Raw genomic sequence first — 6047 nt, 5'->3', positions numbered from 1 at the left:
TATAATGATAATAAAAAAAATGATGACAGTAATGATAATGATGATAATAATTATCATTCAGTCCATTTATAATGAAATAAAGGCCAGAAGTAATAAAATCCCATAAGTCGAAAAACAGCAAAATCTAGCGTATTACAGCGTTTTCAGAAAAACGTCGAAAAAATCCCCTTTTCGCTTTTTAATGGTAATCATAAGGATTTTAACATTAATTCAGGTAATTATGATGTTTTCCATGATGATTCCCTTATTATTGACAATAATGATGATAATGAAAATGATAATGACAATAATAATGAAAATAATGATAAAGTCATAATTATAATGATGATATTGATAACTACTGCAATAATAGCAATAACTATCTCTATTCCAATAATTTCCATACTAATTATGACAATAAACATAATTATATCATTACCATTGTCATTATAATAATTATTATTGTCATTATTATTTCTAAGATCATCATTATTGCTATTATCATTATATAAATAGTTATAATGATAAAAATAGCAACAATAATTAGCATAATAATTATCATAACTGCAGTAATGATGATAATAATAATGATAATCATGATGATAATGACTATAATGATAATAAAAATGACAGTAATGATAATAATGATGATAATAATTATCAATCCATCCATTTATAATGAAATAAAGGCAGAAGTAATAAAATCACAGAAGTCGAAAAAAACGGCAAAATCTAACGTATTACAGCCTTTTGAGAAAAACCTCGTAAGAAAACATTTCGCTCTTTAATGGTAATCATGAGGATTTTAACATTAATTCAGGTAATTATGATGATTTCCATGATGATTCCTTAATTATTGACAATAATGATGATAACCATGATGATAATGACAATGATGATGACAATAATAATGATAAAGTCATAATTACAATGACAATCTTGATAATTACTGCAATAATAGCAATAATTAACTCTATACCAATAATTTCCATACTAATAATGACAATAGAAATAATAATATCATTATCATTGTCATTATAATTATTATTTTTGTCATTATCATTTCTAAGATCATCATTATTGCTATTTTCATTATATAAATAGTTATAATGATTTAAAATAGCAATAATAATTAGCATAATAATTATTATAACCAATAATGATGATGATAATAATGATAATCATGATAAGAATGACTCTAATGATAATAATCATAAAAATGATGACAGTAATGATAATAATGATGATAATTATCATTCAGTCCATTTATATTGAAATAAATTCCAGAAGTAATAAAATCCCAAAAATCGAAAAAATGGCAAAATCTAGCGTAATACAGGCTTTTCAGAGAAACGTCGAAAAAAACCTTTTTGCTTTTTAATGGTAATTACGAGGATTTTAACATTAATTCAAGTAATTATGATGATTTCCATGATGATAACTTTATTATTGACAATAATGATGATAATGACAATGATAAGGACAATAATAATAATATTGATAAAGTCATAATAATAATGACAATCTTGATAATTACTTCAATAATAGCAATAATTAACTCTATTCCAATAAATTTTATACTAATAATGGCAATAGAAATAATAACAGCATTATCATTGTCATTATAATTATTGTTATTGTCATTATTATTTCTAAGATCATCATTATTGCTATTATCATTATGTAAATAGTTATAATGATAAAAATAGTAATGATAGCATAACAATTATTATAAATGCAATATTCATGATAATAATAATGATAATCATGATGATAATGACTATAACGATAATAATAATAAAAAAGATGACAGTAATGATAATAGCGATGATAATAATTATCATTCAGTCCATTTATAATGAAATAAAGGCCAGAAGTAATAAAATCCCAAAAGTCGAAAAACGGCAAAATCTAGCGTATTACAGCCTTTTAAGAGAAACGTCGAAACAAAACCCTTTTCGCTTTTTATTGGTAATTATGAGGATTTTAAGATTAATTCAGGTAATTATGATTTCCATGATGATTCCTTTATCATTGACAATAATGATGATAATCATGATGATAATGACAATGATGACAATAATAATGATAAAGTCATAATTACAATGATAATCTTGATAATTACTGCAATAATAGCAATAATTAACTCTATTCCAATAATTTCCATACTAATAATGGCAATAGAAATAATAATAACATCATTATCATTGTCATTATAGTTATTATTATTGTCATTATTATTTCTAGTATCATCATTATTGCTATTATCATTATATAAATAGTTATAATGATAAAACTAGCAATAATAATTTTTATAACTGCAATAATGATAATAATAATGATAATCATGATGATAGTGACTGTAATGATAATAATCATAAAAATGATGACAGTAATGATAATAATGATAATAATTATCATTCAGTCCATTTATAATGAAATAAAGGCCAGAAGTAATAAAATCCCAGAAGTTGAAAAAACGGTAAAATCTAGCGTATTACAGCCTTTTGAGAGAAATGTCGAAAAAAACCTTTTCGCTTTTTAATGGTAATCATGAGATTTTAACATTAATTCAGGTAATTATGATAATTTCTATGATGATTCCTTTATTATTGACAATAATGATGATAATTATGATGATAATGATAATGGAAATAATAATTATAATGATAAAGTCATAATTATAATGATAATCTTGATAATGATAATGGAAATAATAATTATAATGATAAAGTCATAATTATAATGATAATCTTGATAATTACTGCAATAATAAACACGATTAACTCTATTTTAATAATTTCCATACTAATAATGGCAATAGAAATAATAATATCATTATCATTGACATTATAATTATTATTATTGTCATTATTATTTTTAAGATCATTATTGCTATTATCGTAATATAAATAGTTATAAGGATAAAAATAGCAATAATAATTAGCATACTAATTAATATAACTGCAATAATGATGATAATAATAATGATAATCATGATTATAATGACTATAATGATAATCATAAAATGATGACAGTAATAAAATGATGATAATAATTACCATTCAGTCCATTTATAATGAAATAAAGGCCAGAAGCAATAAAATCTCAGAAGTCGAAAAACAGCAAAATCTAGCGTATTACAGCCTTGTGAGAGAAACTTATTTCTGGCCTTTATTTCATTATAAATTGACTGAATGATAATTATTATCATCATTATTATTATTACTATCATCATTTTTATTATTATTATCATTATAGTCATTATCATCGTGATTATCATTATTATCATCATCATTATTGCAGTTATAATAATTATTATGGTAATTAAAATTGCTATTTTTATCATTATAATTATTTATATAATGATAATAGTGATAATGATGATCTTAGAAATAATAGTGACAATAATAATTATTATAATGACAATGGTAATGATATAATTATTTTTATTGTCATAATTAGTATGGAAATTATTGGAATAGAGTTAATTATTCCTATTATTGCAGTAATTACCAAGATTATCATTATAATTATGACTTTATCATTAGTATCATTATTATTGTCATTATCGTTGTCATTATCATAATTATCATCATTATTGTCAATAATAAAGGAATCATCATGGAAATCATCATAATTACCTGAATTAATGTTAAAATCCTCATAATTACCATTAAAAAGCGAAAAGGGTTTTTTTTCGACGTTTCTCTCAAAAGGCTGTAATACGCTAGATTTTGCCGTTTCTTCGACTTGTTGGATTTTATTACTTCTGGCCTTTATTTCATTATAAATGGACTGAATGATTATTATCATTATCATTACTGTCATCATTTTTGGGATTATTATCATTATAGTTATTATCATCATGATTATCATTATCATCATTATTGCAGTTATAATAATTATTATTGCTATTTTTATCATTATAACTATTTATATAATGATAACAGGAAAAATGATGATCTTAGAAATAATAATGACAATAATAATAATTATAATGACAATGAGAATGAAGTTATTATTTCTATTGCCATTATCAATATGGAAATTATTGGAATAGAGTTAATTATTGCTATTATTGCAGTAATTATCAAGATTTTCATTATAATTATGACTTTATCAATATTATCATTATTATTGTCATTATCATTGCCATTATCATCATAATTATCTTTATTGTCAATAATAAAGGAATCATCGTGGAAATCATCATAATTACCTAAATTAATGTTAAGATTTTAATAATTACCATTAAAAAGCGAAAAGGTTTTTTTTTCGACGTTTCTCTGAAAAGGCTGTAATACGCTAGATTTTGCCGTTTTTTTCGACTTCTGGGATTTTATTACTTCTGGCCTTTATTTCATTATAAATGGACTGAAGGATAATTATTATCATCATTATTATCATTACTGTCATCATTTTTATGATTATCATTATAGTCATTATCATCATGATTATCATTATTATCATCATTTTTGCAGTTATGATAATTATTATGCTAATTATTATTGCTATTTTCATCATTATAACTATTAATATAATGATAATAGCAATAATGATGATCTTAGAAATAATAAGGATAATAATGATAATCATAATGACAATGATAATGATATTATTTCTATTGCCATTATAAGAATGGAAATTATTAGAATAGAGTTAATTATTGCTATTATTGCAGTAATTATGAAGATTATCATTATAATTATGACTTTATCATTATTATCATTATTATTGTCATTATCATATTCATTATCATCATAATTATCATCATTATTGTCGAAAATAAAAGAATCATCGTGGATATCATCATACTTACCCGAATTAATGTTAAAATCCTCATAAATACCATTAAAAAGCGAAAAAGTTTTTTTTTCGAGGTTTCTCTCAAAAGGCCTTCGGCCTTTATTTCTGGACTGAATGATAATGATTATCATCATTATTATCATTATTATTATCATCATTATTGCAGTTACAATAATTATTGTGCTAATTATTATTGCTATTTTTATCATTATAACTATTTATATAATGATAATAGCAATAATGATCTTAGAAATAATAATGATAATAATAATAATTATAATGGCAATGATAATGATATTATTTCTATTGCCATTATTAGTATGGAAATTATTGGAATAGAGTTAATCATTGCTATTATTGCAGTAATTATGAAGATTATCATTATAATTATACCTTTATCATTAATATCATTATTATTGTCATTATCATTGTCATTATCATCATAATTATCATCATTATTGTCAATAATAAAGGAATCACCATGGAAATCATCATAATTACCTGAATTAATGTTAAAATCCCCATAATTACCATTAAAAAGCGAAAGGGGGATTTTTTTTTACTTTATTCTCAAAAGGCTGTAATTATCAAGAATTTGCCGCTTTTTCGACTTCTTGGATTTTATTACTTCTGGCCTTCATTTCATTATAAATGGACTGAATGATAATTATTATCATCATTGTTATCATAACTGTCATCATTTTTATGATTATTATCATTATAGTCATTATCATGATTATCACTTATTTTCATCATTATTGAAGTTATAATAATTATTATTGCTATTTTTATCATTATAACTATTTATATAATGATAATAGCAATAATGATGATCTTAGAAATAATAATGACAATAATCATAATTATAATGACAATGATAATGATGTCATTATTATTTCTATTGCCATTATTAGTATGGAAATTATTGAAGTAGAGTTAGTTATTGCTATTATTACAGTAATTATCAAGATTATCATTATAATTATGACTTTATCATTATTACTGTCATTATAATTGTCATTATCATCATTATTGTCAATAATAAAGGAATCATCAAGGAAATCATCATAATTACTTGAATTAGTATTAAAATCCTCATAATTACCATTAAAAAGCGAAAAGCGTTTATTTTTCGACGTTTCTCTCAAATGGCTGTAATATGCTAGATTTTGCCGTTTTTCGACTTCTGGGATAATATTACTTCTGACCTTTATTTCATTATAAATGGACTGATTATAATTATTATCATTATTATAATT

This window comes from Penaeus vannamei, chromosome 23 (assembly GCF_042767895.1).
Source record: "Penaeus vannamei isolate JL-2024 chromosome 23, ASM4276789v1, whole genome shotgun sequence".
NCBI lineage: Eukaryota > Metazoa > Arthropoda > Malacostraca > Decapoda > Penaeidae > Penaeus > Penaeus vannamei.
This window is presented reverse-complemented; position numbering follows the sequence as displayed.